The 14,012-nt window shown below is 44.3% G+C and overlaps 1 pseudogene; it reads right to left on the reverse strand.

Annotated features, from left to right (window-relative positions):
- Positions 1 to 9,974: 9,974 nt before the first annotated feature.
- On the reverse strand, positions 9,975 to 10,526 carry LOC122467053 (annotated as a pseudogene).
- Between the last annotated feature and the right edge of the window lie 3,486 nt (positions 10,527 to 14,012).

Genomic DNA, 14,012 nt, shown 5'->3' on the forward strand with positions numbered 1-14,012 from the left:
TGATATATAACACTGGGTGTTATATGTAAGTGATGAATCAATAAATTCTATTCCTGAAATCATTATTATGCTATATGTTAACTAACTTGGATTTAAAAAGAAATTCCCTTTAAAGTCAGAACCAAGGACAAGGATGTCCTCTATCAGTATTTTTTTTTCCAGAATAAAAAAGACAAAGAAAAAGAAGAAAAGTGAAAGAATTGGTAAGAAAACAAAAACCTTTCACTATCTACAGCTATATACGAGTATTGCTGTGTCGTCAAAAGTTGCCCCAAATTTTAGTAGGTTAAAACCACAAACATTCATGATCTCAGACACTTCCTGAAGATTAGCGGTCCAGAAGTGACAGGGTGGTCCTGGCTCAGGGTCTCTCCTGAGGTTGTAAGCAAGTCCGTGGCCAGGGCTGCGCTAATATGAAGGGAGGAAAATCCACTTCCAAGTTTATTCACAGATACTGGCAAGAGGCTCTGATTTTCACCATATGGGTCTTTCCATAGAGAGGGCTGCTCACACAACATGGCAGCTGGCTTCCTCCACAGTGAGTGATTTGAGAAACTGAGAAAGATAGAAAAGCCAAGATGGGAGCCACAATCATCATCATCATCTTCTTCTTCTTCTTCTTTTTAAAATTAATTTATTTTGAGAGAGAGACAGCACAAGTGGGGGGGGGGGAGAGAGAGAGAGAGAGAGAGAGAGAGAGAGAGAGAATCTCAAACAGACTCCACACTGTCAGCGCAGAGCGTGATGTGGGGCTCGAATTCACAAAACCATGAGATCGTGACCTAAGCCAAAACCAAGAGTCAGAGGCTTAACCGACAAAACCACCCAGGCGCCCCAGCCACAATGGTCTTAAAATAACCTCATCTGAAAAGTGACATACCCTCCTTAATGGCATATTCCACTCATTCCTAGTGAGTCACTATGTCCAGCTCACTCTCAAGGGGAAGGGACTAAAAAGGACCTGAGTAGCAGGAGGTGAGATCATGGGGGTCATCTTAGTGGCTCCCTGCCACAGTACATACAGGAAGTGGAATTACAAATACATGGAAAAGAGGGTGGGCTCTTTATTAAATGTGACTGGGAGGATTGGTTATCCACATAGAGAAAAGCACCAGTGAGATCCTTAGCTCAGACCACACTCAAAATAAATTCCAAGGGGATTAAAGACTTAAATATTAAAAGTAAAACTTGTGGAGGAAAATTCTGGAGAATTATCTTTATGCCTTCTGGATAGGAAAGAATGCCTAACAAGATTGAATATTGTCAAATTTAATTACATTAAAACGTAAAGCTTTTGTACAGATATATTGAAAACTCATACAGTCATGGAAAGCCATAAATAAGGTGCAAAAGAAAAGCTACAAACTTAGATAATACTCGTAATGTATATAATTGAGAAAGAATTGGTACCCCAGATATTTCTTTAACCTACAAATAATAAGGACTAAAATCTAAAGGTAAACAGGCAAAGGAATGGTTTCTATGACCCATAAACACGTGAGACACATAAACAGAAAAACACTCAGTTTCTGGGACACCTGGGTGGCTCGGTCGGTTAAGCGTCCAATTTCCTCTCAGATCATGATCTTGTGGCTGTGGGTTTGAGCCCCGCGTCAGGCTCTATGCTGACAACTCAGAGTGTGGATCCTGCTTCAGATTCTGTGTCTCCCTCTCTCTCTGCCCTCCCCTACTCATGCTCTGTCTTTCTCTCTCTCTCAAAAATAAATGAACGTCAAAAAAAAAAAATTTAAAGAGAAACACCCAGCTTCTTCAGTACATAGGGAAATGCATATTAAAACATAATGAGATACCATTTACATCCTTTAGACTGGCAAAAACTAACAAACCCGGCTATATTAATCAGGAACACATTAGACTACGAGTAACAGAAGATCTAACAGTAACTCAGACAATTACGAGATTCTTTTCCTCGCATAACAAGAAGTTTGGGGAAGTCTGGAGGTGACCAACTGTGGGCACCGGTTCCGTAGCTCAACCACACGATTGTAAGGTAGCTGGTGTGCCTCCCAGCATCTCACCCAGTTTTAAAGCCAGAATCAAAGAAGAAAGACCAAAGCTAAACCATTGATCCTCTTTGTCAGAAAAGCAAAAGCTTTAAAATCCGGCCAGCCAACTTTTGCCATATAAAGTATTTCAAACATCCACAAGAGAACCGAGAATGATGTAACAACACTTATGCGCCTGCAGTCAATTCGTAATGCTGACATTTGGCCAATGTTGCTTCTAATTATTCTTCTTTAATAAAGCATGGGAGGGGCGCCTGGGTGGCTCAGTCGGTTGAGCGTCCGACTTCAGCTCAGGTCACGATCTCGCGGTCTGTGAGTTCGAGCCCCGCGTCAGGCTCTGGGCTGATGGCTCAGAGCCTGGAGCCTGCTTCCGATTCTGTGTCTCCCTCTCTCTCTGCCCCTCCCCCATTCATGCTCTGTCTCTCTCTGTCTCAAAAATAAATAAATGTTAAAAAAAAAATTTAATAAAGCATGGGAGGCACAGTGTCCAGAGCTATGTTCCATGGCTACAGATGAAAGGGAGACGAGAATGTTGGTATTTGGTTGTCCCATCCATCTCTGCGATACAGATAAGCTATGCAGAAAGGGCTAGAACGTTACCCGGTCAGCCAGCCCATGGTGTCTAAAACACCAACGCAGTGAAAGGTGGCGAGAACTCGAACACCGAAGAACACTTACACGTGTTTGTCAAAAGCATCAATTGGCCCCGAAAACCCTCTCCTCCGTATTTGCAAGATGTGAAATGCTCACACCTGTGCACAAAGACCTGCAAATGTTCATTTCAGCTTTTCTTTTGTGACAGCCAAAAATTGGAAACAGCCTAATTGTTACTCGGTGGGCGAACTAACAAATACATTTCACGATATGCCATCAAAGGAACACGACACAGCTATTTTTTTTTTAACATTTATTTATTTTTGAGACAGAGACAGAGCATGAACGGGGGAGGGGCAGAGAGAGAGGGAGACACAGAACCAGAAGCAGGCTCCAGTCTCTGAGCCGTCAGCCCAGACAGAGCCCGACGTGGGGCTCGAACTCACGGACCGCGAGATCGTGACCTGAGCTGAAGTCGGACGCTTAACCAACTGAGCCACCCAGGCGCCCCGACGACACAGCTATTAAAATGAGTGAACTCAGCTGGGGTAAGTCAACACGCATCAGCCTGTGAAACTCAGGGCTAAGTTACAGAGGGGAGTTGCAGAAAGATACGTAGGGTGTGGTAGCATTTGTGTACAATCAAATGCCCATGAAATGATTGTGTGTTTGTGCATTCCTACCTTTGTAATAAAGGCGTAAATAGAATACAGGGGAGGAAACACCAACTTCATGGCAGCAGCTCTCCCCAGGAAAGGAAAGAGAACCGAAGCGAGAGGAAGAAACTATACCTTTTCTGTGTTAAGGACAAAAAGGAAGAAAAAAAAAAGGATCTGCAGCGAATTTGTCAAAACGCTAACATTTGTTATATCTGAGTTGTACATTCCTAAGTGCTGCATTATTTTTATACTTCTTTGGAGATTTAAAATACTTCATAAACTAAAAATCAAGGGAAGAAATGTGACATTTCTTGCAAAGTAGGACTGCTCAGTCTTTCATGGGCACACGAATCCTCCTCCCCCGGATCCTGCTAAAATGCAGATGGTGAACCATCGGGGCCTGGGGTGAGGCCTGAGGCTCTGCATTCCTAGCAAGCTCCGGTAATGGGGTGTTGCTGGTCAGAGGCCCCACTTTGAGAAGCAGTGTTCTAGAAAATTCTGCCCCAGGTCTCCCTAGGTGGGAGCGAGGGGCCCAGCCCTGAGATCAGAGGCTGCAGATGCAGAGGGTGCCTGAGGCCTTCCTGCCTATTTTAGGATGAGCTAGAAGCTTGATGTGTCCTAAAAACCCTCTTTCAGTCTCTCCACAGCTGCCTCCAGTGAGATTTTTCCACCCTGCCTCCTTTTTAACCTCCTTGCTGATTATTTTTTCATGCACGGGTTTGGCTTCAGTTTCTTTTACATCTTTGTAAACCCCCCTTTCATTGTGCATTAGCTTTGTGTTTCTCCCTTGATTGTTCTTTTTAAAACTCCTAATCTTACTTTGCAGGATTTTAAGCTGTAGTCTTACCCTGCTTTGTCTTCTTCCTTGGCCTTAAATTTGCCTTCCATTTTAAACCATCACTGTTTCTTTGATCTACTTTATCCCTTTATTTTCACTGGCTCTCTGTCGCCCACTCCCAGCTTTATTTTTCCCGTGCTAATTTTCAGTTTCCCTTTTCTTTCTAGCTCTTCTGATTTAATCCTCGGTTTTTTGTTTTTTTTTTTTAATGCCCACCAACTGGTGCCCCACTGAGGCCGTGCCGTGTGCTGGTGACAGCCTGAATTCAATCTCCGCCTCCCTCCCCGTGGCCGTGAAGTGTTGGACCAGTAGCTGAACTTCTCTGCGCCTGTTTCCTCATACGCAAAATAAGACTGAGAACACGCTTACCTTTAGGGCTATAGGGAGAATGAAACGTGTTAATACGTTAGGACAGTGCCTTACTCAAGATAAACACTTACAGACATGTTACCGCCTATTCGCATTTATATAGTATGGTATTCAGCCTCCAAGATGGTCCCCAATGACCCTTACTCCAGGTATTCCACTCCCTGTGTGGTCCCCTTCCTAGCGAATGGAGTGGGCAGTGAGCTGTGTAACAAATAGGACATTATAGAAATGGGGGTGGATGGCTTCTGCGGCTTGGCTTATGTCATCGTGGACATCTTGTGTCACTCATTCTGGAGGAAGCCGGCTGCCACGTCCTGAGGGAACGAGGCCTTGTGCCAATGACCCTGTGAGCCATGAATTGGATTCTCGTGCTCTGTTAAGACTTCAGAGGGCCGCAACCCCCTGAGAGACTGAGGCAGAAATGCCCAGCTAAGCTGTCCCCAAATCCTGAACCCACGCATGAAACTATGTGAGATAATGAATGTTTTGTTTTCAAGTTTTTTAACATTTATTCATTTTTAAAAAAAATTTTTTTTCAATGTTTATTTATTTTTGGGACAGAGAGAGACAGAGCATGAACGGGGGAGGGGCAGAGAGAGAGGGAGACACAGAATCGGAAACAGGCTCCAGGCTCTGAGCCATCAGCCCAGAGCCCGACACGGGGCTCGAACTCCCGGACCGTGAGATCGTGACCTGGCTGAAGTCGGACGCTTAACCGACTGCGCCACCCAGACGCCCCTAACATTTATTCATTTTTGAGAGACAGAGACTTGAGAGACAGAGCGTGAGTGGGGGAGGGGCAGAGAGAGAGGGGGACACAAAATCCGAAGCAGGCTCCAGACTCTGAGCTGTCAGCACAGAGCCCGACGGGGGGCTCGAACCCACGAACCGTGAGATCGTGACCTGAGCTGAAGTCAGATGCTTCACCAACTGAACCACCCAGGCTCCCCGAGATAATGAATATTTATAGTAGTGTTTAAATTTTGAGGTAATTTATTGTGTATTAATAGATAACCAATACACGTAGCTTTCGAATTTTCTCATTCGATTCATTTTTTTAAATTTATGTAATCCCTCAACTTTCATCATGATTTGAACCCCCTTCTCTTTTCAGGACTTACTTTCACACTGACTGGAAGAGACTGAGGCACAGAGACTTCTTTAGTCCCAGCCTCCCTGTGGCCCCCCGAACTCGACAGCCCTGAAAGATTCTCAGGTCTCTCAGAAGATGGAAAAATGACCACTTCAGTTCTCCACAGGACCACAGGCCCCAACATGCACATTTGTTTTGCAAGAACGGTGTTGGGGGCTTCTACCCCACAAGCATCGTGTGAAAAACTACACGAAATCATGGGCTTGGATTGGGGAGGCCGGTGATAAGAGTCCAGATGGGCTGGAGAGGAGCCAGGCGGCTTGGGGTCTCAGCTCAGATGTCTCTGGGAGGGAGGCCAGGGGTTTGGGGTCACATCCTGGGAGGGTCCATGCAGGAGCTGGCCTCAGGAGCTTAAAACAGACTCCTTGTTCCCTTTTGTAACCTCGGCTGCCGGACCGGACCAGTTTAGCAAGGGTGGGCATAGTCTTGCCTTTTAGATTATGGGCCATCTTTCCACCCGGAGGAATCTTAAGGCAGGGATCATGGCAGGTCACATGGTATGTGACCCCTGGCAGCACAGCACCGTGATAAGGGGCACCTGCTCTGGAGTTCAAGCAGAGACCCTATCACTTTTGATCTGTGTGTCCTTGGCAGGTACTTAACCTCTTTGTGACTCATTGGCCCCTCTATATATGGGAAAACGATAGAGCAGTCTCATCAGGTTGCCATGTGAGGTTTCAAGGACGTAGAATGGGGCCCGGCTCAGTATAAGCACTCAGTCAATGTTAGCTCTTCATTACTCAACCTCGGAGGCACTTTAGAAGCACCTGCAGATGGTTAAAAACTCTCCAGGCTCGAGCCGCACTTACATCAGAATCCCTGGGTGGGGATTTTAAAGCTCCAGGGTGATTCCATTGAGAAGACAGAGCCCGAAAATGAACCCTCACATATATAGTTGAAGGTTTTGGTTTTTGTTTTTAATGTTTTATTGTTGAGAGAGACAGAGAGACAGAGCACAAGTGGGAGAAGAGCAGAGAGAGAGAGAGAGAAGGAGACACAGAGTCCGAAGCAGGCTCCAGACTCTGAGCTGTCGGCACAGAGCCCAACATGGGGCTGGAACTCACAAGGGGTGAGATACTGTCCTGAGCTGAAGTCAGACGCTCAACCGACTGAGCCACTCAGGCACCCTTCAGATGTTTTTTTTTTTTTCCCCTAAGTTTATTCATTTATTTTGAGAGCAAGAGGGAAGAAGGGGCAGAGAGAGGAAGAGAGAGCATCCCAATCAGGCTTTTCAATGCAGGATTTGAACTCACAACCTGTGAGATCATGACCTGAGCTGAAACCAAGAGTTGAACGCTTGACCAAGTGAGCCACCCAGGCACCCCTAGAGTCAAATAATTTTGACAAAGGTGCAAAGACTATTAAATGGGGGAAAGGAGAGTCTTTTTAAAATATGGTGCTGGGATCGGGTGCCTGGGTGGCTTAGTCAGTTAAGCATCTGACTTCAGCTCAGGTCATGATCTCCCAGTTCATGAGTTCAAGCCCCATGTCAGGCTTTGTGCTGACAGCTCAGAGCCTGGAACCTGCTTTGGATTCTGTGTCTCCCTCTCTCTCTGCCTCTTCCCCACTCATGCTCTGTCTCTCTCTCTCTCTCTCTCAAACTGAAATAAACATGAAAAAAAATTTTTAAGTATGGTGCTAGGAAAATTGGATAGTCACATGCCAAAAAATGAAGTTAGACCCTTACCTAACACCATGTACAAAAAATTAATTCAAAATGGATTGGAGACCCAAATATAAGAGCTAAGACTATAATATTCTTCATAGAAAACATAGGAGGAAAGCATCATGATGTTGGATTTGGTAATGGTTTCTTGGATATGACACCAAAGGCACAGGCAGGAAAAGGAAAAATAGATAAATTTGGACCTCATCAAAATTAAATTTTGTGCAATATAGGACACTGTCAACAGAGGGAAAAGGTAACCCACAGAATGGGAGAAAATATTTGAAAATCACATATATGAAAAAGATTAATATCCAGAACGTATAGCAAACAACTCTACAACACAAAAACAACCATGATTCAAATACAGACAAGGGACTCGAACGGACATTTCTCCAAGAAAAATATACAAATGAGCATTAAGTGAAGCACATGAAAAGATCCTCCACATCACTAGGCACTAGGGAAACGAAAATCAAAACCACAGTGAGATACAACTTCCCACCCATTAGGATGGCTGTACTTAAACAAAAAGGAAACAAAACAGAAAACAAGTGTTGGTGACAATGTGGTGAAATTTGAACCCCTGTGCATTATTGACAGACATGTAAAATGGGGCAGCCGCCACAGAAAACATTATATCGGTTCCTCAAAAAACTAAAACATAGGGGCGCCTGGGTGGCGCAGTCGGTTAAGCGTCCGACTTCAGCCAGGTCACGATCTCGCGGTCCGTGAGTTGGAGCCCCGCGTCAGGCTCTGGGCTGATGGCTCGGAGCCTGGAGCCTGTTTCCGATTCTGTGTCTCCCTCTCTCTCTGCCCCTCCCCCGTTCATGCTCTGTCTCTCTCTGTCCCAAAAATAAATAAATGTTAAAAAAAAAAAAAAAAACTAAAACATAAAATTACCATAGGATCCAGCCATTTCATGTCGGGCTGTATAACCAAAATAATTGAAAACAGGGTCTTGAAGAGATATCACACCCATGTTCATAGCAGCATTATTCGTAATAGCTAAAACAGAAACGAAGTAGAGGCCACCCAAGGGTCCAAGAGATGAATAAACAGACTGGAAAAATGGAATATTGTTGAGCCTTAAAAAGGAAGCCAATTCTGTGACATGCTGGAACACAGATGAACTTGAGGACATTATGCTAAGAGAAACAAGCCAACGACAGCAGGACAGATACTGTACGTTCCTACTTTTTCGAGGCGCCTACAGCGGTCAAATTCATCGTAGAATGGTGGTTGCCAGGGTCTGAGGGGAGGAGGGAATGGGGAGTTGTTGTTAAACAGGTATAGACTTCCAGTTTTGTCAAATAAAAAGAATTTTGGAGGGGCGCCTGGGTGGCTCAGTCGGTTAAGCGGCCGACTTCGGCCCAGGTCACGATCTCGCGGTCCGTGAGTTGGAGCCCCGCGTTGGGCTCTGTGCTGACCGCTCAGAGCCTGGAGTCTGTTTCAAATTCTGTGTCTCCCTCTCTCTCTGACCCTCCCCCATTCATGCTCTGTCTCAAAAATAAATAAACGTTAAGAAAATTTTTAAAAAAAGAATTTTGGAGGTTAGATACACAATAATGTGTGTGTGTTTAACATTAGTAAACTATACGCTTAAAATGGTAAGTTAGTAAATTTTATGTATATTTTTTCCACAATTTTTAACTTAACCAATCAACCCTAGAGAGAACATGTAATATGCTGAAAATTGATTTTTGGTAAATTATGTGAAAGGAGAAATTAAATATATCCTCCTAATTACTAATCGGTTATCCTAATATGATTTACTGAACAGTTCTTCCCTGTTCTTTTGTGTTATTTTGTGGAACGTGTTATTTCCTTAATTTTTAAAGATTCTGTGAATCTGTGGGTTCTTTTATAAGCCCCCAGTATTTTAAATCCTTTAATGCTTAAAATCTTGGATATTCGTGTGATCGCTCCTTAATGATACACCTGCCAGAGACTTGTCTGTTCCATTAATCTTTTCAAATGATTCTTTTTTAATGTTTATTTCTTTTTGAGAGAGAGAGAGACAGAGACAGACCGTGAGCAGGGGAGAGGCAGAGAGAAAGGGAGACACAGAATCTGAAACAGGCTCCAGGCTCTGAGCTGTCATCACAGAGCCCAACGAGGGGCTCGAACTCATGGACGGCGATATGACCTGAGCCAAAGTCGGACGCTCCACTGACTAAGCCACCCAGGCGCCCCCAAATAATTATTTTTTTAAAGTTTATTCATTTTTTAGTAATCTCAACACCCCACATGGCGTTCAAACTCACCACCCTGAGATGAAGAGTCACACATTCTTCTCAATGAGCCACCCAGGTGCCCCTCAAATAATTCATGTTTTTAGTTTAACAATCTTCATTTTTTAAAATTTTATTTTTTTTAATTTTTAACGTTTATTTATTTTAGAGAGAAACAGAGACAGTGAGTGGGGGGAGAGGCAGAGAGAGAGGGAGACACAGAATCTGAGGCAGGATCCAGACTCTGAGCCGTCAGCACAGAGCCCGATGGGGGTTTGATGACCTCGCTGAACTAAGCCACCCAGGCACCCCTAAAAAAATTTTTTTTTAGAGAGGAAGCAGGATTCATCGGTGGGCATGAATAGGGAGGGGTAGTGCTGAGTTTCCCATGAGTGCAGAGCCCGCCATTTGTCCAAGGGGCCACGATCAGGGATCTATTTGACCCCACAGCCGTCTGCGATGAGTCGCTTTTCATTCACCATGTCTTCAAATTCGTCAGCATTAAACTCGGGAATGCCCCACTTCTTGGAAACGTGGATCTTCCGGCGGCCAGGGAACTTGAACTTGGCCCTACGTAGGGCCTCAGTCACATGCTCCTTGTTTTGCAACTTGGTACGGATGGACACGATGACTTACTTGGCCAGTGTGGACCCCGGCCACTGTGCCCTGGGGCTTTCCAAGGCACCTGCGTCCCTGTCCGGAGCCTGTCAGCTCCAGCACAGAAACGTCTTGTGGATACGGATGACGTGGAAGGGGTGGAGCCGACCCCCCATGTGAAAACCATCTTTGCCACAGCTTTTCACCGTGTACTTGTTGGCACAAATGCGGGCAGCCTCCAGGGCTTCAGAGGGGAGCTGCTCATATTCATCTGACACCACGTGGCCACATGGCGGGAACTCGTCCCCTTTGGCCTTCTTGAGCCCCATGTCAAAGATGCGGATCTTAGCATCAGGGACACCTCTGCAGACTTCTTTAGGAATAAACATGCCAATATTAATATAGATTCTTATTTTTCTATTTTAATCCCTAAGATAGCATACTATCATACTGTTCGGCAATTTCCTTCTTTCGTGTAACAATGGATCTTGACAGTCTTTCCACGTCACTCCTGAGAAAACGACCATGTTCTTTTTAAGAACATAATTGCATAGTGTTTCACTGTATGTTAGGCATGGTGTATTTTTGAGCTCTGGCGTGTCTGAGAATAAGCTTCTTTTCCCCTCATACATGTAAAATCCTTGGGTCCCAGGGTATTCCTCCTTAAAACCTTGCAGATGCTGTGATCAACACCAGGCTGATGTTTGTTTCTTTGTTGGTATCTCCATCTTTTCTACCTGCATCCTATCTTTTTCCTCAAAGTTTAGGTACTTTAATGGGATGTCTTTAGATCTTTTGTTGATTCTATTCCGAAGACAGTAAGCTCTTTTATCTGCATATTTTTAAATCTCAGGATAATTTTATTCTCACATAACTTCAATTATTAGGTCTAATTCACATGTTCTGCTCTCCTCTTCAGAAATACTAATCATATTTATACTAGCACATCATACTAGGGTTTGGGGGTTCCTATTTCAGAAAACCAGATTATCAATGGCTTAAATAAAATAGAGGTTTATTTTGTTCACATAAAGAAAAGTCCAGGGATAAGCAGTTGCTAGTCTTGGTCCGGTATTTTAAGGATGTTGGAATCTAAAGCCCTGATTCCCTTGGCCTTTTCCCTCATGGTCAAAATATAGCTGCTACAGCACCAGCCATCACATCCCTGATCCAGTGAGAAGAAAGGTGAAAGAAGCCAGGAGGAGGAAAGGATGGTACCTGTATCAGGAAACCAAGGGGCCCCTGACAGGCTCAAAGAGTATGTGACTCTTGATCTTGGGGCTGTGAGTTTGAGTCTCACCTTGGGTGTTGAGATTACTTTCAAAAAAAAAAAAAAATCTTAAAAAAAAAAAAAAAAAAAAAAGCAAAACTGTCCCAGCAAACTTCAGCAGAGTTTAGCTTACTATCTCCTGGGCAGAACTGTGTCATAAATCCACATTTGAAGAATGTTTATTTTTTAATTTTTTTCATATTTATTTTTCTTTTGGGGGGGAGGGGCAGAGAGCAAGGGAGACACAGAATCTGAAGCAGGCTGCAGGCTTCAGGCTCCAAGCTGTCAGCACAGAGCCTGATGCGGGGCTCGAACTCATGAACCCCAAGATCATGACCTGAGCCAAAGTCAGACGCTTAACTGACTGAGCCACCCAGGTGCCCCTGGTGAGTGTTTTTTTAATGCCACCTCCAACAAAACTAGGATTATGTCAGTACAGGAAAGGAGAGTGTGGATAGTCCTATTGTGTCTCTGGCAGAACTATGTGTTCTCTGGCTTCTAATCCTTTGCAGCTATCATTTTCTCGGATCTTTTTCCCTCCCTTCTAGGTGAACTTTCAAAGGACATTCTCCAAAATGGATTTTAATTCTGTTCTTGGATTTTAGTTTTCCTGTAATATTTTCTGATCTCATTCATCTTTCCCCTTCTAACTTACCCTACTCTCTTTTCATCTTGGTTTTTTTCTGTGTGACTTTTTTTTTTTAATTTTTAATGTTTATTTATTTTTGAGAGAGAGAGAGAGAGACAGAGCATGAGTAAGGGGGACAGGTACAGAGAGAGGGAGACACAGAATCGGAAGCAGGCTCCAGGCTCTGAGCTGTCAGCACAGAGCCCGACGTGGGGCTCAAACTCACAGACTGCGAGTCGGCCGCTTAACCAACTGAGCCACGCAGGCGCCCCTCTCTGTGTGACTTTTTGCTTGCTTCTGACAGAAGCCGGAGTTTCTCCATGTCATGTTATAGTGGACACTTCTGTGGAATGCCTGCTCAGCCCATCACTCTCCCCTCCCCTTGAGGAATAGGCTTCAGGGCATTAGGAGGACCATTTTGATACTATGTTATCCTGCATCCTTAGACCGAGCTGAGTGGACCAATGGCAGTCAATTGACTCATCCTATCAGATTAGATGATCTCCCCCTGGGAGTACAAAATTGGAATTTAAAAGGACTATTTTAATCTGGTTGGAAATAGATGTTATTTCAGGAGTATGAGGCAGGCATCCAGTGGGATGCTGGTAGACGTTTAACAGCCAACTCTTTGTGAAAAATAAATGAGTATATATATAACAAAGCTTACTGATGTATAGCATATAATTTATATATAATAAAATATATAATACTCTATTGCAAATCCCACATAGCCAATTGATTCTAATGGAGAGCTTTCACTCTCCATGATTTTTGCTGAATTCTTGTATTTGTAGCAAAACTTTAGTCATAATTGTTGGATGAGGATAATTCCAACATGAATGTTATGAACATAAATTCTCATTTATGGTGTGTTATCTTAGGAAGGCAAAAATAAAACAACAAAGACCTATTTCAAAACTTTTCTTGTTAGTGATAGAAGGATTTCTTTGCTGCAAAGGGTAATAGTTTTGGAACATTCGCTCAAATTTTTGTGCTATTCCCAATGCAAAGGCTATGGTGCATTAAAAAAAATTTTTTTTTAATGTTTATTTATTTTTTGAGAGAGAGATTGATAGAGTGAGCAGGTGAGGAGCAGAGAGAGAGAGAAGGAGACACAGAATCCGAAGCAGGCTCCAGGCTCCGAGCTGCCAGCACAGAGCCGGATGCGGGGCTCGAACCCACAAACCGTGAGATCATGACCTGAGCTGAAGTTGGAAGCTCAACCGACTGAGCCACTCGGGCGCCCCTATATAATTTAATATTTTTTTTTTATAAATTTTTTTTTAACGTTTATTTAAAAAAAAATTTTTTTTTAACGTTTATTTATTTTTGAGACAGAGAGAGACAGAGCATGAAGGGGGGAGGGGCAGAGAGAGAAGGAGAGACAGAATCGGGAAGCAGGCTCCAGGCTCTGAGCCATCAGCCCAGAGCCTGACGCGGGGCTCGAACTCACAGACTGCAAGATCGTGACCTGAGCTGAAGTCGGACGCTTAACCGACTGCGCCACCCAGGCGCCCCAACGTTTATTTATTTTTGAGACGAGAGAGACAGAGCATGAATGGGGGAGGGTCAGAGAGAGGGAGACACAGAATCCGAAACAGGCTCCAGGCTCTGAGCTGTCAGCACAGAGCCCGACGCGGGGCTTGAACTCACAGACCGCGAGATCATGACCTGAGCCGAAGTCGGCCGCTTAACCAACTGAGCCACCCAGGCGCCCCTATATAATTTAATTTTTAATAACAGGCATGCCTAACAGCCAGTCTACAAAATTCCTGCAAATAACAATGGGCTTTCAAGAGTCTATAAGAACCAGCTCCAGTGCACGGCTGCAGCCAAGCTGTGCGACAGGCCTAGGAAGCAGAAGAGGCCAGTGGGCAGAACCAGAGGGAGAGAGGAAGGGGTGGCGGGAGGAAGGGAAAGAGAAGGAGGAAGAGAAGAATGAGAACAAAGCAAGAATACAAAGAAAGGCAAAGAAGA

This window comes from Prionailurus bengalensis, chromosome A3, assembly GCF_016509475.1.
Source record: "Prionailurus bengalensis isolate Pbe53 chromosome A3, Fcat_Pben_1.1_paternal_pri, whole genome shotgun sequence".
Classification (NCBI taxonomy): domain Eukaryota; kingdom Metazoa; phylum Chordata; class Mammalia; order Carnivora; family Felidae; genus Prionailurus; species Prionailurus bengalensis.